Here is a 27,189-nt window from a genome sequence, read left to right on the forward strand (position 1 = left end):
TGAGTAACATGCATTTTTGTCACCGAAATGCATTACCTTACATTTTCCAACATTAAACCTCATTTGCCATGTAGTTGCCCAACTTATTAATTTGTTTAGGCCTGCTTGAAAGGTTCCCACGCCCTGCCTAGAAGTTATTGCCCTGCTTAGCTTTGTATCCTCCGCAAATACTGAGCTTGAGCTGTTTATCCCATCCTCTAGATTGTTTATGAATAAATTAAACAGGATTGGTCCCAGGACAGATCCTTGGGGGACCCCACTTTCCACACCAGTCCATTCAGAGTACCCCCCATTTATCACCACCCTTTGGACTCGCTCCTGTAGACAGATTTCAGTTCAGGTACTCACCCTGTGGTCCATGCCTACATACCCTAGTTTGTACAGTAAACGTTTGTGGGGAACTGTATCAAATGCCTGTCACGAATGTCACATCTACCTCAATGCAGGTGGTCAGACGCTATAGCTAGCTACTGTGTGCTTCACCTATAGCAGCCCCCTTTCCCTTAAGACAAGCAGGCCTACCAGTACTTGGGTTCCCCCAGGACTCATACACAATGCTATAGTGCCTGGCCACCACACTAGGGCAGACATAAACAGAGCAAACAGGACTTTTTTTTACCATCCTGCTAATGCACTGAAAGCACGACTGACATTCGTGTTTCAGGGCGCTTTGCAGGCACTATTTTTTGTGTTGTAGCGCCTGCAAAGAGCCCCAGTGTGAAAAAAGTCTTAGACGCATTTTCCTGCGCCACAAGATCTTGCACATGTGCAATGGACAGCCTACTCAAGGAGTCACAGCCGGCTCCAAAATCCAAAAAGGTGGCACTGGTGAGAAGAACTGGCTGAACAAAGACAGCATTGGACTTTATTGGCTGCCACAGCATTACAATGACATTTAGGTCAGGTATCCTTTATCACCACTTTAAACTATAATTTTTTCAGTTTAAAGTGATATTAAACCCCCAGTTGTTATGTACTTTTAGCAGCTGGTCATGTACTGAGTATGCCGCTCCTTTAATTTTAAATTTCTTGCTGGTGCAGTAATGCTGCCCCAGGTTTCCTGCGTCAGGGTGGGTCCTTCTCATGCAGTATCCTATGGAGTTACCATGTAGGTGCTAGACTCGTGTCTTCCTATATTGTGTACATACTGTTGCCACCTTTTCTGCAAACCAAACCCGAACATTTTTCCAGCGCAGGGCAATTTTTTAACTTTATTTTTTTGTATACGCTATAGTATTGTAAAAGACCTGGGACACCTTTGGATGCCCCAAGGACAGTAGTAATGTGGCACATGTAGCAGCCAAATTGCATTAACAGTGGGAGAGGCTTAAAGGAACATGGTTAAATAAAACAAAATATGCTTAGATTACTCTGCGCAAGTATGAGTGTCATAAACTCAACACAATAATTTTTGCATTTGCAAAAGTAATTTTGCAAAAGCTAGTCATCCTGGCACACAGGACTGGGCCAGCTGCTGTAAGATGAGCTGAGCATGTACAGGTGGGTGTATTTTATTTCAGAAGTGAAATTGCATGTCTCTTCTGCAATAAAATGGCTCCAGCACTCACTTGTCATTTATGGGCTGCCGATGGGACCGGGGAGAGGAAGTGCTGGCCCTGGCCCATTTAGAATAATGTGTCTGGGTTTCGGGTAAGTTGAAATCCGGACAGATGATGGAAAAGCCAGACTGTCTGGGTGAATACCGGACAGGTGGCAACCCTATGTGTGCATCACTAGAAACACACAGCCCCCTAGCCTAGGATGGCAAAGCACCTCCTTACTCCTCGCTCCTCCCTGTCCTTCTCTAAACTAACCGACTGGCTCCAGACTGCACTCTTCACTGTTTCCTATTAAGTCAAGTATTTCCTGGGAAGCAGCACTGAGAGAGCAGGAACCAGCAGCACTGAAAGTTGTAAACTGCAAGTGCTATTGTAAGAATTTTAAGCCCTTCACACCTAAGGAAAAAAAAATCGTAATGCCTAAGCACAATTTTGCAACTTTAACATGTCTTATTAAAGCCATACATATCATCAAAACTACTTTGTGTAGCCAGGTATATTTATTATACAGCATTTTATCAGGACATATTGGGCTTTCATTTGATAGTAATTGCTAATGGGTATCTCCTGACTTTATTTTTATTATCAAAAGAAAACTGTCCCAAAATAGTAATACTTTTTTTTTTAAATGTAACTGTATATATTTTTTTGCTACTACCATAACCTTCTACCAAAAAACAACCCTAAATAAATTCTCCTGTGCCAGCTCAGTGCAGAGATTTAACAATCCATTTATTAGTAGGTTAAAATGCACTTACACAATGTACATGATGTGAGTTAGTAGGTTTACTAACATTAACACTAACTGACACTGATACCTTTATCTTTGACCCTGACCTTGACCCAAACACTAACCCTGGCACTGACCTAACCAAACTTAGATCTAGGTATTATTTTACATTTTATTTTTTTTAGTATTATTATTATTAGTACAGGGCCTGGGGCTCCCGGGCAGACCCCGTTCTCTGTACCGTGCGGCACGCTCCCAGCATAAAGGTAGATATGTAAGTATGCGGCCCCACAGAAAACATCCCAGTCCAGTGGAGCTGTATATTTGCTTATGCTCGGCATGAAGGGGTAAGCAAATAATTTACTGGGAAATGTTTATGTTATTGTGCTCAATGTGTTAAAGCGGTTGTATAGTCAAATTTTTGACTTTGACCTACAGGTAAGCCTATAATAAGGCATACCTGTAGGTAAAAAGAATATCTCCTAAACCTGTACGGTTATATTCCCCTCACGATGAGCCGCTGACTTCAGCGGTGCATGCACACCGGGGATTCTCAGCTGAAAGTCCGGCAGATGCCAGACCTTGCCGGGAAGAAAACTCCTGCGCGTATGCACGGGAGTGGCGACATCGCGGCTCCGGCCACTCACAGCGCCAGAGCCGCGATACCCGGAAGACACACCGAGGGAACATGTCAGCTCCCTCGGCATGGACAGAGTGAGATGCCGGTGCATACTAGCTCATTATGCCTTTTCCGTTACAGGTGTAAAAAAAAAAAGTCAGTGGGTTTACTTACCCGCTTTAAGCGAAGATACGCAGACGGTTTAATATTACTTAAAAAAAAAAAAATATTTGGTGATTTACTGCTGTTTTTAGGATTATAGTCGTGTTGCATAGTTTATATTTATATTTTTAGATTGCAGACAGATATTCTGACATTCTGATTAAATTTTTTTTTTATACAGCTTGGAATTGAAGTCATAAATGCCTAAGTGCTGCCCCACACCGTTATATGCCCTGCTCTATACTTTACAGTTAACATTAGTTGTTTTTTTTTTTTTTGATAAACAGTATGCTATTTTCATGTCATGTACAATTAAAAAGTACAGTAGAGAAACTGGAAAATGTTATATCCTGTTTTTAAGATAAGTCTAGTTTTCGTTTTACTAAGAGTGTGGGTACAAAAAGAATTAGAGAGTCTAGCAAAATGTTCTGCCTGGTGATCAAGGTTATCCGCATGATTTTTGAGCCTTCTGTGCTTTCTAGGAACTTTTGGTAAATATGAATAGTGAAGGAGAGCCCATAATAGTGAAGAAGGGGTGAAACATCACAACAGGAGCTGATTAACACGTCAAGTAGGACCAGTTAGGAAGGTAAAATGTTTCTGGATTAATAGGGTTAAAAAAGGACTATGAGCAGAGCAATGAATATATTGCCTGAAATTAGCATTAATTTGTGTAAAAATAAAACAAATAAGACTAACACGAAAAAATAAAAATAGATTTGACTTAGGCCGCGTACACACGGGCGGACTGTTCGCCCAACTTTGTCCGCTGAACAGTGTTTCAGCGGACAGTCTGCTCGTGTGTGGGCTTCAGCGGACAGTTTCAGCGGACAGTCTGACGAACAAAGTTTTTCGGAATTTTCGTAAGACAGTCCGCTGAAACTTGGTTTCAGCGGACAGTCCGCTCGTGTGTAGGCTTGTTCGACAAACTAAGTTTCGCGCATGCTCAGAAAGGATTTACACGGCGAAGGTTGCATTGCAGTGTATTGGACGTCGAATTTCTCGTCCCGTCGTACGTGCCGTTCACGTCATCACGCACGCTTTCAGCGGACTGTTCGTTCATCGTGTGTGGTCAAGTCCGTTCATGCAAATTTTGAGCGGACTGTTTGTCGGATTGTTTGACGAACAAAGTTGGGCGAACAGTCCGCCCGTGTGTACGCGGCCTTACAGAAGTAAAGAAATGTTCATTTTACAAAATAATGTACACTTTTCATACCCAATCATGTGCAGAAGAAATTAAAAAAAAAAATAGGATTTTTTTTCTTGTGATTGGATAGTTGAAGTAAACACAGCTTCACTTTATTTATTAGGATAAAGGAACATTTGCTTTGCAAATTAATCATTCTCTACTTGTTTAAGAAAGCAATCCCATTTCATAATTCTTTCATCTGCATCCCAATCCATAACATTATACTTAGCATATATATTTTATTTCCAAGTATGGAGTGCAGCATCAGAATGTATTCGCATTTAGCAAGTAAGTCACACCTATTAACACCTTTAGAAGACTGATCACTCAGCAAAACAGACCACAAGAATATATCAAAAACATTTCACATTGGTTTAATGTTGTACCCATGACACTTAAACCCCATATTGTGGTCACATCATTTTAAAAGGGGTGGGGGGATTGCACCTGTTTTTAGGAGTCTAGCAGCACAATATAGAACTTTCTAAATCTATGAAGTGACATTTTTCTAAGCATTGTTAACTTACAGTCAGTCATCCTAGTAAGAGGGACTATAATATTTTAGATTTTTCTAGCTATACAAGTGAATATGATAGGCTTCATATAAATATGGCCATAGACGGTTCAAATCTCAGCCGGTTCAGCAGGGACAGGCTAAAATTCAAACCATGTATGAGCAAGCTGAATGAACCCAAGTTGATCAATGGATCAGCTTGGGTACAACCAGCCTGTCTGATGGATCTTCTTTCTTGCAGCCGTGGTTGCAGGAAACAAAATCGTTCCGTCTATGGCCAGCTCAAGTAACATGTTAATTAATGCGTTGTAATCAGTTTATCAAAAGGCAAGTTCTTTGCAAGATTAGAGACAATATACTCACCTCTCTGGTCGCATGTGTCTCCTACTTCCCCTACATCTCCTATTCAGCGATTGACTCTTTTAGGAGTGTCCTTTTAGGAGTGTCCTTTGTCCCCTGCCTCTCTAAGGCTGGATTCACACCTATGCATTTTTAGTGCTTTTTGCATTTTGTAGACTTGCACTACAGAACGTGTTCCATAGGAAACCATGTTAAATGGACTGTAGTGAAAATCTGTAAAATGCAAAAAGCACTAAAACTGCATAAGTGTAAATCCAGCCTTAGGCTGGATTCACACCTATCCATTCTTTGTGCTTTTTGCAGATTTGCACTATAGAACATGTTCCATAGGAAACCATGTTAAATGGACTGTAGTGCAAACGTGCAAAATGCAAAAAACACTAAAACTGCATAGGTGTGAATCCAGCCTTAGGGGATTTTCCACCAATCCTTAGATCACTGCTAAGACTTGTAGTAGTAAGGTAGAAATGAATGGAATAAATCAGTGCCCAGAGGGCAACACCAGCATGGAAGTGTTAAATGGCAAAGATACTGACTGAAACTGCAATGCTGGCACAGAAGGGAAGTAGTAGGCGCCGGAGAGAATGGTTTATGACTTCTTCTCTTGAAGGGAGCTTACCTTCTGATTTGTTTAGAGACCTGATGGAATTTGTTTAAAGCTGAACTCTGGGGAACATAGTAATTTTTTGACATAATTACCTCTAATGATTGGTGTTCCATGTGTGGATGATACTGTGTTATGTAAAACAATTACTTTAATTCATCTTGAACACTACTGTAAGTGCAAAACTTCCAGCTCTGAAACATACAGGTACAGTACATTGAACACAGTGGGTTACTCACTCCCCACCTTGTCCATTCACAAAATGTCTTATTTTCTTTTCACAGAATACAAGGTATTCTTTGAATGCACAAGAGGAGATTGTGAAATTCATTTGCCTTCCCCTCCACTCATTAGAAGTAATTTATTTTTACATGGCTAATATATATTTTTGGATTACCTAAGTTCCTTAGCGATTTACAGCTGCCTAAAGTATTTATACCCCAATGAAAGGATAATAAAACATATACAAAATATAGTTATCATCTACGTGCATATATTTAGTTAAAAAAAATATATTAAAATTATATATGGTTGTGGCGCTATCTGGGTTGCAAAACACCTCCCTCCTGTGCAAATATGTAAAAACACTCTACTTCAGTGCAGTAGTACAGTACAGTTCAGTGCATGAACTTGTAAAAAATGTTATAAAAATGGTTACTACATACTTAATCTTTGTGAAAAACTATGATAATAAAAATATTGTCTTAATAAAGTACAACAATCGTGCAGTAAAGTGCACAAACTCTGGCAAAGTCCGAGATGATGTCATTGTGACGAAACGCATTGGATGGGGCTTCTTACGTCACTTCCACTTCCATATTTTCTGGTCTTTGGAAAGCAGAAGCATTCCAGAAAGTTCATACATGTGTTGTAGCTTGTGTGAACAAGCCAATCATTAATATAAGTGCATTTTAATTGTTTTAAGTGAAAATAAAAAATGGTTTTACACTATTGGAGGCTGCCTCCTGATTTTCTCCCTTACATATATGTACTGGAGGAAAGTTCTGAAAGGGTGAAGATAAAAATAGTGGCCAGCAAGTCCAGAGGTGCAGCTGGAGGAGAGATACATCTGTAGACAATAGACACATCCAGGTGAGTGGATCCAGGTGAAGTGAAATTAAAATAATGAGGACTCCTCCTATGAGTGCAAGCTTTGGCTCGCCTGCCGTGAAACTGTATATGAAAAAGAATGGATGCACACCGGAATACTGAAAGGCCTTTTATTACATATTCCCATAAGGGTGCACAGTCACATTGTGCTTATTCATCACCAATGAATAAGCACAATGTAACAATGTAACTGTGTGAAACACATCTACCTGATTCACTTGCTGCCATCCTGTGGTGTTTGTCTTTTGCACCTTATGGGAAGATTTAATAAAAGGATTTTCGATATTCCAGTATGCAGCCGTTCTTTTTATGAGATACATCTGTAAGCGCAAAGATTTTGCACAAAGATGAAGCTTGTGGTAATAATTTATATGACATTTATAAAAGTTCATGCAATGGGGAATGGAGTGTTTTTACATATCTGCACAGGAGGGAGGTGTATTTTAGCACAAATAGCGCCACACCAATATATGATTTTTTATGTATTTTTTTAACTAAATATATGTACGTAAATGGGGATAACTATATTTTATATTTACACACTTAGGTTTTCCTGATTATACCTTACCAACTCTGACAGCAACTTTACTTGTCTGACTAACGTATTTCTGCAATCTCGAATGACCTAAAACACCCCAATGCTCTTAGTAGCCAGGAAAAAATGTATTCCAGTTGTGGCATATGCCCTTCTGATAAGCCTGTACCACTTACTGCCCCCTGCTTTGTTCCCTACCCCCTTTATATAAAATAAATGAAAGATTGGTAAAGCATATGGAGTGCACTGCAGTACCAATATGTGAGAATATCCTGTGGATGGTCAAAATAAGCCTTTACAATAGACAGCCTGCTGATAGCTATGGGAGATTTTAGTTGTTCTAAAGCTTCAAAATGGACCAAAACAGGACACATTGGGGGTTACTTATCCACTTTACACTGAAAGTGCACTTGGAAGTAAAGTCGCTGTAGATCCGAGGGGGACATGCAAGGAAAATAACAAACAGCATTTTAGCTTGCACATGATTGGATGATAAAAACAGCAGAGCTTCCCCTCATTTCAGATCTACCCCTTAGATTTAGAGCGACTGTACCTCCAAGTGCACTTGTAGTGCAAAGTAGATTTGCCTTTTCGTAAATAACCCCCATTGCAACAAGTTGCAGTGCATTTCAGAGTAAGTTCAAAATGAAAATATTTTATTTTCCTTGAAATCAACCCCAGGACCTTGCATGGCAGAAGAAGTGTCTCCTGCCAGAAACTGCTTCCAGTCAGACCAGCACTTCGGAAAAAACATGTTTTTCGCAACACTTTAGAAGGTAAAATCCAAATAGCTCCTAACTTCCCAGGCACGATGCTTCTGCCTCACAAATTTCAAGTAGTGTTATCTTCAGGGTAATACAGAACATCTACTTCCTCCGTGTTATAGAGGTAACAAGAGGCTAACAGGTTATGTAATCCAAATCAGGAGTTAGCGTCATATTGACGTTGACAATACTGCTTTCCCATAGATATGGAACAGTTAATGAGCAATTTTTACACTAAGACAGTAACTGTTTTACTAGCAGGATCATTAGACGAAAAAAAAAAAAATGTTGGCCATCACATCTAAAGACTGGTAAGCTGCAATATATGTTATTTTTTTCTTGGATGAAGATGAAAATGATGGCTTATGCACACCGAATAGCGTGCATTTCTCCATTTCAGCACAGACAAAATTCACAGGCAAATAAAATACATGATTTTCAAGTGGACCTGTTCACAGCAATATTTTTTGTAAAAATTCATACTCCATTTGGGGAGTGTTGTCCTGCATTTTGCTCACAAGGTTGTCCCATTTGCTTCCACACTATGGGGCCTCACTTTACTAATACATTGAAAATGTATGTCTGATATGCATGGGGAGGGGGGGTCGACCAGTTAAATAAAAATTGGCTGACAGTTGGCCCTATGTGTAGGGCAGCCGGCTTCTGTCGGGCGAGCATACTAGAAAACCAGCAGCCAATCACCTCCCGATCAGCACTCTCAGCCAATGGGCAGAGTGACTGAGAGGTGAGCTTATCAGTCTGCTTCTTTTTCTTTAGCTATCCAATCACAGGTTGGGGAAGATGCAAGACAGCAGTGAAAAATCAAGTTTTCCGACTTGATAAACATGGCTCTGATCTGTGGCAAAACTATATGAATCTCAGGAATGGTTGAACAAAATAACAATTAGACAAAACAGTCCCTAATATGTATTTCATCTGCGAGTTTGGCTGTGTACCTAAAGTTTAGTTCTACAATGTATATATACAAGCTCAACAGTAAACCTCCCCTATTTTGCTAGCTTGTTGTCTGTTGAAAGCCTTTTGTTACTTCTATTCCAATAATCCTGCCAGAAATCCTGTGAGTTGATAACTTCAGTGCTTGCTGCCCTTGTTTGCCAAGTTCGTTTGTTCCCAGCTCTTTTTGTGGACTACAGAATCCCCAGGGAAGATAAGGAGGTGTTTTCTAGTCCCAATACACTTCCTGCCATTGGGGCACAATGTTGCTGCTGCTGCAAAAATACTTTATAATGAATGGACATTGTCTTCCTGAGACAGAAAATGTGTTACTGGCATAATGGCCAGGTGAAGAATAAAAGCAAAAAAGCTTGAAAACAGAAATCAAATGCAGGCCATACATCGGCGGTAAGCTGTAATATATTACATTTTTTAACTTAGATACACAATTTAAAAAAAAATCTGTTTTGAAAACCAAAATAATTATTAGCATAATATAAAACATTCTATCTTTTAAATGCATGCATGGTTTGGCTATGTTTAAGAAAATTCTACATGGGAGATTTGGAGTAAAAAGCCCTTCAGATAGGTCAGTTTATGACAGTTTATAAAAATACACATATTGTGTGTTTGCATTAATGTGGCACTGCAGCATTGACTACCATTTGCTTATGAGAATGCTGCCTGCCTGGCTATCATGCTGCTATAAGTACGTTAATATTTTGGGATCTACAGTATTTACTAATGGCGTAGAGGTTGTTCGCTTTGTAAATAGGATGTTGGTAAATACGCTGAAGCTGTGTTCAGCCTGAATACCTAATCATGTGCTGGCAAAAATACAGATTTTTTTTTTCCTTTGAATATGATTGAGCTTTTAAAGTGAATGCAAGTTCACCTAACTTAATAAAATACTTTGTAAAGTGAGTATTCACTTTGCTAGGTGAAATCAACTTCTTTGGGTCACTGATCTGGAAGTATGCACATCACTCCAAATGCACTGGCTACATGTTTGGTCCAGGTCAGTGACTGAAACCCTCGGATTGGGATGACAGGCGAATAGCAACTTCAGCCTACATTTTCACCATAATTCTGTACTATTTTGACAGATGTCACTGTCAGGAGAGGAAAGGGTTTGTAAGGCTTTCCTACTTTATAGAAATATTGTACTGAAACAAGATCAGAGCTTTCAACATTAGTCTGTTTTCATCTGATTAGTGAGCTGCTGTGTGTCCAAACAACATTTTTTTTTTTAAATTTCAATAGATTTTTATTGGATTTTATCACATACAGATATAACAAAACAGAGGATAAAGGAATACAGAAAAGTAAGGTAGGTTATGTTATCGGACACAGTAAAACAAGAAAATATCAAGGTACATACAATCACAAAGTATCTGCAACATATACCATGCGATTACTGAAATATGAAATAACTTCATTCACAAGGCTTAAACCTGGTGGTCCACAATTTCCAATTACTATCAAAGGTTTTGCAAGAAAAGGAGTTAAGTGCCAGCAGTCTTTCAAAGGAGTGATTCCTATTCACAATAGCAATCACCTCAGAAAAGTTAAGGGCTAGAGAGCTCTTCCAATTACGTAAAATTAGGTTGCGTGTAGCCAGGAGAATATGTGTTACCATGGCCCTATCACCATATGGAAACTTATCTATACCGATGTGTAAGATAGCCAAGTTGGGTCCAAACAACATTTTGTTTGTGTCAGAGTCCACTTAGATTTTCCTAAAGTTTTATTTATTTAGTACATATTTCTGCAGTTCTCAATTAATACAATACACAGCACCAGGGTGTTGTTTGATTAAGCAGTGCAAACTATGGGGTTGATTTACTAAAATTAGAGAGTGAAAAATCTAGTGCAGCTATGCATTGTAGCTAATCAGCTTCTACCTTCAGCTTGTAGATTGTTCAATTAAAGGAGAAATATGGGGTTTAAAAATAAATAAATAAAAAAAAACATGTGCCAAGTGCCTATCCAGGCTTCTGGGTGGATTCCGACCCATATGGTCCGGATCTTTACAGAGCCTGGACCAACTCTGTGACGTCACAGGAGTGTAAAGCTAACTGCACTTCTGTGATCCATAGGAGAGGTATTGCCAGCGTCTAACTTCAGCTTGTTCAATTAAAGGAGAAATATGGGGTTAAAAAAAAAAAAACAAGTGCCAGGTGCCGTTTCAGGCTTCTGGTTGGATTCCGACCCATTTGGTCCGGATCTTTACAGAGCCTGGACCGGCTCTGTGACGTCACAGGAGTATAGAGCAAACTGCACTTCTGTGATCCATAGGAGAGGTATTACCGGCTTCTAACTTCAGCTTATTCAATTAAAGAAGAAAAATGGGGTTAAAAAAAAAATGTGCAAGGTGCCGATCCAGGCTTCTGGTTGGATTCCGACCCATATGGTCCAGATCTTTACAGAGCCTGGACTGGCTCTGTGACGTCACAGGAGTGTAGAGCTAACTGCACTTCTGTGATTCATAGGAGAGGTATTGCCAGCTTCTAACTTCAGCTTCTTCAATTAAAGGAGAAGTATGGGGTTAAAAAAAAAACAAGTGCTAGGTGCCGATCAAGGCTTCTGGTTGGATTCCGACCCATATGGTCCGGATCTTTACAGAGCCTGGACCGGCTCTGTGACGTCACAGGAGTGTAAAGCTAACTGCACTTCTGTGATCCATAGGAGAGGTATTGCCAGCGTCTAACTTCAGCTTGTTCAATTAAAGGAGAAATATGGGGTTAAAAAAAAACAAACAAGTGCCAGGTGCCGTTTCAGGCTTCTGGTTGGATTCCGACCCTTTTGGTCCGGATCTTTACAGAGCCTGGACCGGCTCTGTGACATCACAGGAGTGTAGAGCAAACTGCACTTCTGTGATCCATAGGAGAGGTATTACCGGCTTCTAACTTCAGCTTATTCAATTCAAGGAGAAATATGGGGTTAAAAAAAAAAAACAAGTGCTAGGTGCCGATCAAGGCTTCTGGTTGGATTCCGACCCATATGGTCCGGATCTTTACAGAGCCTGGACCGGCTCTGTGACATCACAGGAGTGTAGAGCAAACTGCACTTCTGTAATCCATAGAAAAGGTATTACCAGCTTCTAACTTCAGCTTGTTCAATTAAAGGAGAAATATGGAGTTTCAAAAAAATAAAAAATAAAGTATAATCACTCAGGTGGATGCAGCATATATCTGATGCTGCATCTGTCCCCTGCTGACTCTGTACTGAGAACTGAGCGATTAAACACAGCTGATTGCTCATTTCTCCCCTCCACTCTGAGTAGAGAGCGGTGACTGTCATTCATTGGCTTTCTGCTCGGCCCCTGGAGCTCTGAGCTGTGGAGGGGGCAGGGGCAGTTGGCTCAGTCTCCCAGAGAGGCTGAGCCGGCTGATGATCTTTTCCCAGCCTGGACCCACCGGCTGAGTGACATCAGCTGACAGAAGACTTTGGCCTGCTGTTGGCTGAAAACAGGTAACAGAAGTGCAGCAGGAACTGCACTCCTGTGATCCATAGGAGATGTAGGGCCAAATAAACGTTGGCCCTACTTCTACTTCAAGCTTTGACAAGGAAAACTGGAAGCTGATTTCTTTTCTGAGCTGCACCAGATTTTTCACTCTTCAGTTTTAGTAAATCAAACCAAATGTGTAGTACCTCATAGCAACCAGAAAGGTTTTATAGAGATCAGAATAATGAAAACTGATTGCTGTGGGAAAGCGTATTAAGTAGAAGCCATACATGACTGATTAAAACCAGACTGGCGTTGAGGGGGCCACTTGATGAATGTTTATCAGACCAGAAAAGTGGTTGCTGTAATAATTCATTCTGGTTAAAAAAGGGATTTTTTACATTCTTCCTTAACCCGATTGGGTGTTGAAGACAAAACAGATTTTCTTGTCTGCACAGGTTTAGTAAATCAACAATCCCAAAAAAATGAGTCATGTTCACCATAACTGATAATTCCATACTGCAACCTTAAACAGAACTTGTCACATAAGAAGAGTGTTGGGATAAGTTCACAAAGACAAAGTAACATATTTTTGATGTTTTTTCCCAGATATAATGTAATATTCAATACACTTCAGGTAAATTTATAATAATTATCTGCAGCTTGCAGGCACGGTGCAGGTTTGGGAGGTCCAATACTGTCAGTCTTCTATTAGGTTGTCTCTGCAAAACCACTGGAAGTTTAAAGCGGAGCTTCACCCTAATTGTTTACATTCTTTAGTCTTGTCCTATTTTTTAGAAACTCCTTTATTAAAATTGCATATTACTTTTTTTTTTCTTCTTTCTGCTTTATTGTTCTCCCATTTCTGCTTTTCTCGCCTAGGTGAGAATGATGTGGCTGGAACTGCCCACTGCCTGCCTTCTTCTGGGATATGATTGTCACATATACCAAAAGCCTTCAGGCAACTCCCAATACCGTACATGCAAAACCAGCACTCAAGCTGTTATTCAGATTATAAGATTCCCAAATAGAGCACTGAGTGCGCATGCACAGTATATTTTTTGCCCATTATCGGGGGGGGGGTCTTTATTTTACTTTAAACAATTCAGGTACTAGCTACTACCCTGGTTTTTTTTCTACTGTAGTTTATTTGGCAATGATAATTCTCACTTAAAAATCAAAAGTCAATTTTGCAATTTTTCAGCTGCACAACACCATGATCTTACTTCATATGTGAGAGATTCACTTTAGTGATTCCAATTTAGTACAAAATAATATATACAGTCATACCCCAATTTTAAGTACACAGTGGGGTTTATTTACTAAAGCTGGAAAGTGCAAAATCAGGTTCATTTCTGCATAGAAACCAATGAGCTTCCAGGTTTTATTACCAAAGCTTAATTGAACAAGCTGAGGTTAGGAGCTCATTGGTTTCTATGTAGAAGTGAGCCCGATTTTACACTTTCCAGCTTTTGTAAATAAACCCCATTGTGTACTTAAAAGTGGGTTATGCCTGTATAGCCATCATCATGTCCTGGTCTTAAACTACATGAACACACTGTGACAAAACAGAGCTAAGACAAATCAAAATAAAAGAAAAATTGTTATGATAAAGCACACGAATAACTGCATTCCATCTGACTGCCCATGCACTGAAAATAATACAGCTTTTCATAGAAAGAAATACTGCTAAATACATATTTGAAGTTGTGGGACTACTGAGGAATGTATTTCTGTAAGGAATAACAGACTTTTTACACCCAAGTTTTTTTTCACAGTTAGAACAGTGATTAGCTTGCAGTGCATAAACTTAAACAAATGACAATGAGTAAAATGTATAGAAGAGCACCCATAGACAAGCAGATGTCTCATAGAGAACAACAAGAGGTGAGATATCTGCTCATCCTCCAACCAAACACAATGTACCCTTTTTTTTTTTTGGTTGATGAAAAATCGATGTATGTGTGAAAAATCAGAAACATATTCTAGCAAGTTTGAAAATTTATGTGTATAATAAAAAGAACCTTCCCAGGTTGGATCGCCCTCCAGAAGCTATCTACAAGGCAAGTCAAAAGCTTCACCTGTTGGCTATAGCCCTGTGGTCACCTTAACCTTTGCCTGTCCAGTTAGGTTCCCCCAAATTATAAAGTATCATAAAAACTGACAGCAGATAGGGTAAGGTGGGTGTTCTGATACAGTATGCAGTTTTTTACTTTATAGCAGTGATTCTCAACCAGGGTTCAGTGGAACCCTAGGGTTCCTCCAGAGGTTGCTAGGGGTTCCTTCAGCCTTGGGCAATTTCTCCCTCTCAGATAAGTCCCCAATGACACCATTGCTGTAAGAAGGTAATTCTTCCCAATGACCGCAAGTATAAGGACCATTCCTCTCAATGACCATCACACTAATGTATCATGAGTTGTAGAGTTCTAATTTTTAGTAGGGGTTCCTCGAGACCGGAGAACTATTTCAAGGTTTCCTCTGTGTTGAAAAGGTTGAGAAAGGCTTCTTTATAGAAATCATTTTCTCCCACATAGACAATTTAGGTGGGGAGGTAGCACCTTCCAAAATCATCAATTGACACCAAGGGCTGGATTTCCATTACTAGAGCGTTGTAGGCACACAAGTACAGTACCCAGGATTTTTTATTTATTTTTTTAAACACAGAACATTTCCTTATTTTTCTGGTCCAAACTTGGCTTAGAATAATGTGAATTTGTAAATACTGTAACCTTGTATGATATGACTTTTTCACCTGATGTTGTTTCATAAATTAATGTCAAACAGGAGCCATTAGGCTAGGTTTACATTATGTCAGGTTGGAAGCAAGTGCAAAATTGTGCATTCCTGACCCACAGGCAAATGTACTGTGGTGAAGCAGATGCATCGCAAATGCAATGCACTTTCTCATGCGGATGATGCTGCCGTGTGCAGTGCAATTTGAAAAAAGGGTCAGGAACTTAATTTCTCATGAGTCTGTGGGTATGGCAGCCCATTAAATGAATGGGCTGCCCCACATGCAGAATCATGGCCGGTTCAAAGATTTTTGTCTACACAGACAAAGGTGCGTTTTGCTGCCCCCACCACTGTCCTCCCACCACCCGCCTCCCCTCCACAATGCAACCCCCCACCCCCATGTGACATACAGAGTATAATGGGGGGGGGGGATTATGCTTTTCCCACTTCCCCTCACTGGCTACGGGAAGCTGGCAGATGAGGCAAACTAAAACTTCCACACAGCGCCCTTTCTCTAAGGCCCCTTTCACACTGGGGCGGGAGTGGCATCGGCGGTAGAGCGGCGCTATTTTTAGCACAGCTTTAACGTAGTTTCAGTGGCGGTATGCGGGCGCTAGCGGGGCAGTTTTAACCCCCGCTAGCGCCCGAAAAAGGGTTAAAAGGGCCCACAAATCTCCGCTGCAGCGACGCTTTGCTGGTGGTATAGCCACGCTACCCCATTGATTTCAATGGGTAGGAGCGGTTTAGGAGCGGTGAATATATCGCTCCTTCACTGCTCCAAAGATGCGGTTAGCAGGACTTTTTTCACCATCCTGCTAGTGCACCACTCCAGTGTGAAAGCTCTCCGGCTTTTACACTGGAGTGAAAGGGGCCAGATTATTTCAGGCGCAATACAGGCACTGTTTTTAGCGCTGTAGCGCCTGAAAAACGCCCCAGTGTGAAAGGGGCCTTACCGGAAACAGAAGACAGTTATTTAAGGCTGTATTCACACATTACTACATTGACACACACCTATTACCACTAGGACACCCAGCATGGAACTGTACAGCAGCACAGCACATTGCACTGCTGTACAGTGACATGAATGACGTGTACTTTTGTACACCGCAAATACAATTTGCACAAAAACAAAAAGGGAGTTGTGTGTGATGCATCAAATCACACACAACACTGCCCCCTACTGCAGTTGGGAATGGAGAGCTGCTGGGAGCTGTCCATTTCTGTATGAGACACCCCTTAAAAATCAGAATCAAGTGGCTGGGGATTTGGATTTTTCTGCCCCTCCCATCCTGGTGCCCTAAGGTTGCTGCCCAAGCAGCCTTAAGCTAGTGCCAGACCTGCACAGAATGCAAATGTACAAATGTGAACAAAGCCTTATAGTGTTTGTTACCCCAACATTTCATATCCCTGATATGTGCCTGCTGTACCATGTATTTGTATAAAAAAGTATCCTGTTGTCCTTGTATTGCTTCCTTTGTGTGAAATCCCTGGTGTTCCTGCCAGTCCGTCTGCTTTCTATTTAAAAACTGACTACACTAAAGAGAACACACAGTGGTCAGTTCTCTAGCTGTGCTGGGAACTTAGCCTGCTCTCCTCTAATAGCCAAATTTGTCCTGACACCCCCCCCCCCCGAACAGCCATTCACTGGGAAGATCACTATATTGTTGCCTTTTCTCCCCCCTGCTCTTATCCAGCTGAGGACAGAGGGAATGTGATCACTTATAAAAAAAAAAAAAAGGTATTTAGAATGTTATATACACAAATGTTTTCCTTTCATTTCTATTTTATACTGAATGGGCTGTTTAGCAAGGTGATTGTTTGCAATCACTTTAATGATTGATCCTAATTCATTTCTTCATTGCGATTCTATGAAATGGGAGAATCTTATCCCCATAAAAGTAGCAAACGTGTTGATGGAGAATATCCAAGGAAAAGAAAAACTGATTTTCAGCATAGTACTTTTCATGCATTAATGGTAATCTTTCTAGCACTGTCTTAAAAAGCAAAAAATAACCAATTCTTCCCATGAGGCAGGATCATATCATTTGTGCAAACAAAATAGACAGCTTAGTTTTGTTCTTTGTAATTATCAAAAGGTAGCACAGAAAAAAGCACAGGCTTTTGTTGGTCTCTGAGCGGCTGCAATGCGAATAAATAGGCATCTTGAAGCAGCTTGATGCAACTGCCTCAGCATCAGCAAGCTTTTCTCAGACTTTTTTCATTGTTAACTAGTGTGGTCACTGGGAAGAATGCTCCCTTTTTGATGTCAGTGGTTGTTTATTTGAGAGACATAAATTGCTCATTGCTCTAGGAATCTGTAACAAGCTTTGGAGGAACTTTACGGTTCCATGGAACCCTGGTTGAGAAAGGCTACCTGCCCTAAACAATAGACATGTGCATTTGTTTTCGTCCGAATGCATTTTCGTCCAAATTTCAGGTATTTTTGTTATCGTTTGTCATGCAGAATCCAAAAACCGAAGGATCCGACATAAATGCTTTATTTTCGTTTTCATTGTGACAACAGTTCGATATAGATAGGAGATTGTGCATGGCGCTGACAATAGCCATCTGTGTCCATCAAACCTGTGGTCAAATGTGCCTAACCTTAGCTCTATTAGTCCAAGAATATTCTACATAGAGAGAAAAGTTTTGACAGAGAGAGAGAAAAGATTAGACATTATAGAGACAATATCAAAAAAGGTTGAATGTGCCTAACCTAACTCTATTAGTCTCATGCGATACGATCGGAATTCCGGCCAGAAAAAGACAGATGAGAGCTTTTCATTGGAAAATATGACCGTGTGTATGCTCCATCGGAATTTAGCTGTCCGAATTTCCGCCAGCCAAAAATTGATAGCATGTTCTCAATTTTCCAGACGAAAAAACTTTCTATCAGAAATTCCAATCATGTGTATGCAATTCCGACACCAAAAACCACGCATGCTCAGATTCGACTACAAGACGGAAGCTATTGGCTACTGGCTATTGAACTTCCTTTTTCTAGTCCCATCGTACACGTTGTACATCACCGCGTTCTTTACGATTTGAATTTGGTGTGACCATGTGTAGGCAAGACAGCTTAAGCGGAATTCCGTTGGGAAAACCATCAGAGCTTTTTCCGACAAGAATTCCGATCGTGTGTATGCGGCACAAGATTATTTGACATAGAGAGAAAAGATTCAACATGAAGATTCGACGAAGCAGTCACCGCGTGTGGACATTAATGGTCAAATGCTCCACCCATAGGCTATAGAAGAATTCTAATGTTGGTTGACTAATAATAATAATTAATAAATATAATTATTACTAGTGTCATTTGAATTCTACTATAGCTTGTAGCCGGAACATTCGGCTGGAAATGTACGATTGCGGCGTCGTACAGTTTAGCTACTCTGTCGAATCTTCTTAGAACATTCGACAGACACCATAAGCCTTCAATGACAGATTCGACCTTAATTATTTTTCGGATTTTCGGACGAATGCATTTTTTTATGAAACAAAATAAATAAAAACAAATTTCGGGAGTAACTAAATAAATTTATTTTTCGGACGAAAACGAAATTCCGAAACAAAATATTTCAGTGTGCACATGTCTACTAAACAATGAAAAATCTTATCAAATCAGCTGAAAAACAAGTCAAAGCAATTCACAAGCACCTGAAATCAGTCTGCTTTTGACTTCTCACAATCTGATCATATGTGTATAGGCTAGTGAACATGGACTACAGATTTAGAAGCAAGCCATAGGTCTAACATTCACATACTTATGGGATCATCTAGGACTAATGTACAAAGAGCCTGAGATGAATTTGATATTGTTTCCCATGTGTTTACTATGCACTCACATTGACTTTAATTCAGCCATAAAAACAAAACACAAACTGATCTCAAATTGATTTAAAATACCCAAGTACAACAGCCCAACTGCACAACAATAGCTTAAATGTTAGATTCTAAGATCAGTTTGGAATGCATTTAAATGTGTTTATATTGGCTTGTATAGAGGATTAAAAACAAAACGACACAATGCAAAGGAAAAACAGCAACACATACAAATGTGAATTGCTTTATAGAAGCTTCATAAATCAAACAATGGATTCCGCATCTGTCTTATCTGTACAAACCTATGTCAGATACAAAACACAAATGCATATGTATACCACCCCACGGCAACAAGCAACATGTACATGCATCCAATCTCTGAGATTAGGCCACACCAAGGGTTGTCTATAAAATGTCAATACACACACCTGGCTAGTATTAGCACGTATATGTTCTTAGGAAGGATCATTCCATTGATACATTTTCTGACAGCCATCTTAAATATAGGTTAAAATGCCAGCCCACTTCCTTCTTGTTCTGCGCTGTACATATTGGCATCCCCAACCTCTGTTGGTAAGTTCTATTTTGAAGACCCTATAATATTTGTTTAGCTCTTCCGTGGACTCAATGTTGTCTCTTTATATTTGAAATGAAAAGATTGCAATTGCTGCGCTGACATATCCTATTTTTCGAGCAACAATATGCAACAATTTTCTGTCAATCACTCAAAACCATTATTCGATAGCAAATATGGTCGAAACAGCTTCATAGAACCTACCATCATACAGAAAAAATATATATAACTTGTCAGTGGTCTTTACAATTTAATCACATTTGTAATGAAAGTAGTTGAAATTTCCCAAGCATTACTGTGTGTATGGCCAGAATGTGAATATATTATTTACCAAGACACAGCGAGCCATTCTATTATACAAAGCACAGAGATACATTTTATCACTTGTGTAAGCATAGAGAATTTACTTACAGCAGAATGAAATTGTTAGGCTTAATAAAATGTAACAACTTGTATACACAACTGCAGCCAGTCTATGGTGGTATATAAACTATGCTGTGCAATGGCAGCATTTAAAATGACATGTAATATTTACTGTAGCCCCCAGCTGCCTTAAACATATCTAACTTTACAATTAATTAGAACATTAGCCACACTTTGATGCCAAATACGCCAGACTTGTACTAATATTTTCCACCTAGCTTTAAACAGATCTCAAGGTTGTATGCAGTGACCATAAACAGAGTGTAACTAGCAATATAATGTGGCTTAATGAAGTAAAAAAAAAGTTAGTGATTCGGAAGAGCTAGGATAAAGAGGGAGGCTATGTGATTAGATGACACCTATGCTTTATGTAGGGTGTAAAATCCTCCTGACGATGTGGTCCAGTTTGTACCTGACAGCACAGGTTTTAGCCTAAAAAAAGGACTACCTGTCACCCCACATTCTTTCATATTATTACAGACATACCCCACTACAGGCATACCCAACTTTTAAGTACACCATGGGGTTTATTTACTAAAGCTGGAAAGTGCAAAATCAGGCTCACTTCTGCATAGAAAACAATGAGCTTCTAACATCAGCTTGTTCAATTAAGCGTTGGTAATACAACCTGGAAGCTGATTGGTTTCTATGCAGAAGTGAGCCTGATTTTGCACTTTCCAGCTTTAGTAAATAACCCCCATTGCATACTTAAAAGTGGGGTATGCCTGTATAAGGCATAGGGGGTTATTTACTAAAGGAAAATCCACTTTGCACTGCAATTGCACTTGAAAGTGTACTTGGAAGATATGTACAATTTGCAACAATCTAAATTGTTATGTTCTCTTTTGATAAAATGAAAAATGTATGGTAAAAAGAAAAGAAAGTGTACTTGGAAGTGCAGTTGCTGTAGATGAGGGGGACATGCAAGGAGAAAAAAAACAGCATTTTAGCTTGTACATGATTGGATGATAAAATCAGCAGAGCTTCCACTCATTTCAGATCTACCCCTTAGATTTAGAGCGACTGCACTTCCAAGTGCAATTTCAGTGCAAAGTGGATTTGCCTTTCCTAAATAACCCCCATAGCTTCCAGGTTCTTAGATCCCTTTTGGTGGACAAAATCGGAGCTCTGTACTAATCCCTACATGCTGTGGAACCAGAAGCCTTAATATTCCACCCACACTAAAATGTTTGACCTGCTGGGACTTGTAGTTCCACAACACACAGTCCCTCATTCCTCCTGAGCTACTGCTCCTATTGAATGCACCTTTGTTCCATTTTACGATGCAGATTTTTATCTTAGAAAAAAGATAATATTTATGTTGCAGGTTTCCATTTTAGAAAAAATAAATATTATATTTTCGTTTTATGTTGCAGCTTTTGGTATTGTGTTCCTTCTTTCGAGGAATATTTCAAAATATTTATCAGGTTGATGAGCTTTCTAGACATGATAAATAATATAAGATATATAGGAAAACCTGGCCGGTGCATTCATTTGGGAATTTCTTGGCATGATGTTATATTCTGTCCTATAATTGAAATAACTTGGTGTTTGCATATGTAATTATATGCATGCCTCTCCCATGGTACACACGCGATGCCATACGATGAATTAGCCCTGCAGATCGCTCCATGTATGAGATCATAGTAATGAGAGCACATCGATACATCGGACAGATCCAGGTAGACACACGTAGTAACCATGTCGGTGGTGTCTCCCTATTACTAAGAGATATTGTCATTTTCCCACTGACAGCAATCACCCTTGTAATTGAATAGAATTGTGTTTAAGTTTTATCCTAGTCTTCTCTTACTGATATATTGAGCCATAAAAGGAACATTGCTTAAATGATGACTTGGTAGTGTTTTCATTACAAGTTACTGATCTGTCTGAGTTGTATTTACAATACATTGATTTACTACCCACATCGTGCATCGTTTCTGAGCTACAAATTCAAGAAAGAAAGGCGAGGAAGAGTTTAGTTATCCTCCTATTATGTTTTATAGCAGCTGTTGATCTTTTATCTGATAGATCACTAAACCTGATATATAGCCAATAGTTAACCCCACTGACAGCGATCATTTATATTGTTATGTTAGCAGACCGATTGGTGCAACTACAAACACAGCCTAGTAGTACCTACAACAGCACCGATCTCCAGAATTCATGTATGAGGTTCAATTCACTAACATAACACATCAGGATAAGGATACATATTTAAAAAACAAAACAAAAAAAAGTGACAGTTATTTTCAATTGAGTCCAGTGACATTTGAAAATGACAGCCACATGACAGCTTTGTGAATTGAGCCAAAGTTTGGATATAGCTGTGCGGTGTGTTTAAAGCCCCCATCAGTGAGCAGAAATAATAAATAAATAATAATAATAAATGCCATCGACCCCTGTATATATAACACCGTATATATAACACTGTATACAGGCATACCCCACTTTTAAGTACACAATGGGGTTTATTTACTAAAGCTGGAAAGTACAAAATCAGGCTCACTTCTGCATAGAAACCAATCAGCTTCTAACCTCAGCTTGTTCAATTAAGCTTTGGTGATAAAACCTGGAAGGTCATTGGTTTCTATATAGAAGTGAGCCTGATTTTGCGCTTTCCAGCTTTAGTAAATAAACCCCATTGTGTACTTAAAAGTGGGGTATGCCTGTAGCTGTGCGGTGTGTTCAGACGCCCCCATCAGTGGTAAGAAATAATAAATCAATAATAATAAATGTCATTGACTCCTGTATATATAACACCGTATATATAACACTGTATATATAACATATAACAGCACTTATATAATATGCAGAAGTACAAGACACTGAAGGTAGGAAGGACGATCCTATACCCATACAAAGGAGGCAAGTTGATGAGGATCAGCTGTCACTTTGGTCAGCAGTGTGGCATGACCACTTGTCAAAGTAACTAGTATAAAACAATGTAACAGAAATCAGTGACAGCTCAGCCTCATCAAGGTGCACCAAGTCCACAATTACACACAAAAGAGTACACACCCAAGAAAAAAAAAACAATGCCTACAGCAGGAAAGTGTTTAATGTGAGGGAGCCCCATGGGGATTATTGGTGGAGTGCACAGATGGAGGCAGGCGAGCTCTCCAACAGTGTGATATCAGCACCCTCCCTCCCCCTTGTGCCCACTAGGTTATGGTGGCATGGTGACAGGCTCCCTCTGTATGTAGCACCTGGCTAGCCACACACACACACACGTTATACCGTACCTTAGGCAAGCAACACCACTGTCCTCCTCCTCCTTCTCAACTTCACTCTCTCGATTCTTTCTCCATCCAAAAAAAAATAAAACATAAAAAAAAAAAATCCCCACCCCCAGAAGGAGTTGTTGGATATGTGCTCCCTGGATCTGCACTTTAATTGTGGGTGTAGGTTGGTGGGGGGATCTGGCTACGGGGAGGGATGACCCAAAAAAAAAGAAATCAGGAGGGCTGATGGTGGTGTGTCCTATGCCCTGTGATCGTGCTGTGTCTTCTCCAGGAGGGCAACGTGGAGTAAGCCTGTGTGTAGATATACACCTAGATGTGCTCGGTGTGTGACTGCTAGAGAGGTGTGAGCCTGATCGCACCTCGCTCACTGCACCGCCCTGTGCACCTCCCAGTCTCCCTGATTGTGGCTGACACTCACATCACACCAGGGAAACCTGGCCGCCCTCTGTCTTCCTGCACTTACCTACCTTCAAAGGGACATCTGCAGCACACACTGTCCTACTTGTGGCAGCACAGGTGCTCTCGGTGCCCATCACTTGGCATCACTTAGTTCTGCTCCCCCACTATAGCCCTAATCTAGCATGGCACTGGTGTAGGCATGGTAGGCGCACTCATGTGAACTCTCTTGTATGGAAAGTTGATGCCTACATCTTGCTTTCTGCTCTTTTTTTTTACGGTGGGATTGTTTTTGCCGAGCATACACCTGGGGCACCGCTATTGTAAAACCCTAACGTGTCTCTTGTTTGTATTGAATGCCAACTTCAGTAAGAAGCGAGGATGAGAGCGGAGCGTGCCAGGCTAGAGATGATCCAGGGTGAGGATCATAGCGGAGCATGCCAGGCTAGAGATGATCCAGGGTGAGGATCATAGCGGTGCACAACAGGCAATACTTGTTCCAGGACGCCCCCAGGGGGACATAGGCTAGTACAGTGACAGGAGGAAGAGGAGGAGGAGGCTGCACATGATGCCAACTATAGATGGGACTTCTTGTGTTACCTTTCTTAGTCCGAAAGGGGTGTGAGAGCTCACACGCTTCTTCAAATTATACTGCTAATCTTTTCAGAGGAAATGATAGTCTTTATATATATATATATATATATATATATATATATATATATATATATATATATATATATATATATATATATATATATATATATATATATATATATATATATATATATATATATATATATTTATATATATTTATATATATATTTATTTTATATATATATATATATATATATATATATTATTTTTTTTTTCTAGCCTGTAAAATGGATCTGCTCCATGTAAATGATCTTATTAGTTTGTGTTGATGTTTTAAAACCTTACTTCTCTGTGTAATTCTGTATGTATGTATGTGGGGATCGGCCTTATTTGCTTCTTTGCTTCCTGCTTTGTGTTGCTACAACTGCACCGCCCTGTGCACCTCCCAGTCTCCCTGATTGTGGTTGACACAGATATACACAGATCACACCAGGGAAACCTGGCTGCCCTCTGGTTAACTGTATTTAGCTACTTTCAAAGGGACATCTGCAGCAGAGCACGCTGGCCCATTTCTGCCAGCACAGGTGTTCTTTGTGCCCATCACTTACGCTAGTCTTTGTACCCATCACTTATGCCAGTCTTTGTGACCATCACTTACGCTAGTTTTTGTGCCCATCACTAACGCTAGTCTTTGTACCCATCACTTATGCCAGTCTTTGTGACCATCACTTACGCTAGTCTTTGTGCCCATCACTAATGCTAGTCTTTGTGCCCATCGCTTACACTTGCCTTTGTATCCATCACTTATGCTAGTCTTTGTGCCCATCACTTAGAGCAGCGTCGTACTCAGTCTCTTAGTTGTGCTCACACTATAGCTTAAGGGTTGTAACCCTAAAAAAAAAGAAAAAAGAAAAAAAAAAACACCAGGGAAACCTGGCTGCCCTCTGTTTAACTGTATTTAGCTACTTTCAAAGGGACATCTGCAGCAGAACACGCTGGCCCACTTCTGCCAGCACAGGTGTTCTTTGTGCCCATCACTTACGCTAGTCTTTGTGTCACTTACGCTAGTCTTTGTGCCCATCACTTATGCTATTCTTTGTGCTCATCACTTATGCTAGTCTTTGTGCCCATCACTTACGCTAGTCTTTGTGCCCATCACTTACGCTGGTGTTTGTGCCCATCATTTACGCTAGTCTTTGTGCCCATCACTTATGCTAGTCTTTGTGCCCATCACTTACGCTAGTCTTTTTGTGCCCATCACTTACGCTAGTCTTTGTGCCCATCACATACGCTAGTATTTGTGCCCATCACTTACGCTAGCCTTTGTGCCCATCACTTACGCTAGTCTTTGTGCCCATCACTTACGCTAGTCTTTGTGCCCATCACTTACACTAGTCTTTGTGCCCGTCACTTACGCTAGTTTTTGTGCCCGTCACTTACACTAGTTTTTGTGCCCATCATCAAAAAATAAAAAACACCAGGGAAACCTGGCTGCCCTCTGTTTAACTGTATTTAGCTACTTTCAAAGGGACATCTGCAGCAGAGCATGCTGGCCCATTTCTGCCAGCACAGGTGTTTTTTGTTCCCATCACTTACGCTAGTCTTTGTGCCCATCACTCACGCTAGTCTTTGTGCCCATCACTTACGCCAGCCTTTGTGCTGATCACTTAGAGCAGTGTTGTTCTCAGGCTCAAAGTTGTGCTCACGCGATAGCCTAAAGCGGTTGTAACCCTAAAAAGAAAGAAAAAGAAAAACACCAGGGAAACCTGGCTGCCCTCTGTTTAACTGTATTTAGCTACTTTCAAAGGGACATCTGCAGCAGAACACACTGGCCCACTACTGCCAGCACTGGTGTTCTTTGTGCCCATTACTTATGCTAGTCTTTGTGCCCATCACTTACGCTCGTCTTTGTGCCCATCACTTATGCTAGTCTTTGTGCCCATCACTTATGCTATTCTTTTTGCCCATCACTTATGTTAGTCTTTGTGCCCATCACTTACGCTAGTCTTTGTGCCCATAAGTTAGAGCAGCATCGTACTCAAGCTCTTAGTTGTTCTCACACTATAGCTTAAAGCGGTTGTAACCCTAAAAAAAAACAAAAAAAAAAAAACACCAGGGAAACTTGGCTGCCCTCTGTTTAACTGTATTTAGCTACTTTCAAAGGACATCTGCAGCAGAACACACTGGCCCACTACTGCCAGCACAGGTGTTCTTTGTGCCCATCACTTATGCTAGTCTTTGTGCCCATCACTTACGCTAGTCTTTGGGCCCATCATTTACACTAGTCTTTGTGCCAATCACTTAGAGCAGTGTTGTACTCGGGCTCTTAGTTGTGCTCACACTATAGCTTAAAGAGGCTGTAACCTTAAAGAAAAAAAAAAAAAGGTCCTGTACCTTTATGTTAAAGTGTTAGTAAACACTGTTACACCACTTGCACCTATAAGTACTGTGAATATCTCCTAAACTTTCGCAGTTTAGGAGATATTGAGGGAGCATGCCACCAATGACATCACAGGCACATGCGCTCTGAAGGTCCAGCTTACAGTACCGGACCTTCAGAGCCTGTGCCGTAAACAATGGGTCAAGCCGCGTATGCAGGGGAGTGACGTCATTGCGCCCCAAGCCACTCATGGGTTGTGAACCCAGAAGGAAGATGTCAGCCCTCTCAGGGGTGATATTACGGCACTGGAGATCTTCGTTCTAAGGCAAGTCTTGCATAATGTGCTAGTATGTAATGCCTTCTAGTACAAAATGACATTGCTTTGCAGGGAATTTTTTTTAACCACCTGTGCTTTACTACTGCTTTAAACAGCATAGTGCTTCTGCAGTGTCTTTGTCCTTTTATATGCTGTAA

General features: G+C 40.4%; 1 protein-coding gene across 4 annotated transcripts in view; it reads right to left on the reverse strand.

Annotated features, from left to right (window-relative positions):
* SATB1 (SATB homeobox 1) overlaps positions 1-23,677 on the reverse strand; it is a 260,292-nt gene extending 236,615 nt beyond the window's left edge. For all 4 annotated transcript variants that reach the window (XM_077491391.1, XM_077491392.1, XM_077491388.1 and 1 more), the window contains exon 1: positions 23,346-23,677. The gene's annotated coding sequence lies outside the window, so the exon portion shown is untranslated. The remainder of the gene's footprint in view (positions 1-23,345) is intronic.
* Between the last annotated feature and the right edge of the window lie 3,512 nt (positions 23,678-27,189).

Source organism: Lithobates pipiens, unplaced genomic scaffold, assembly GCF_037356315.1.
Source record: "Lithobates pipiens isolate NorthernLeopardFrog02 unplaced genomic scaffold, aLitPip1_a1.2 Scaffold_19, whole genome shotgun sequence".
NCBI classification, from domain to species: Eukaryota; Metazoa; Chordata; class Amphibia; order Anura; family Ranidae; genus Lithobates; species Lithobates pipiens.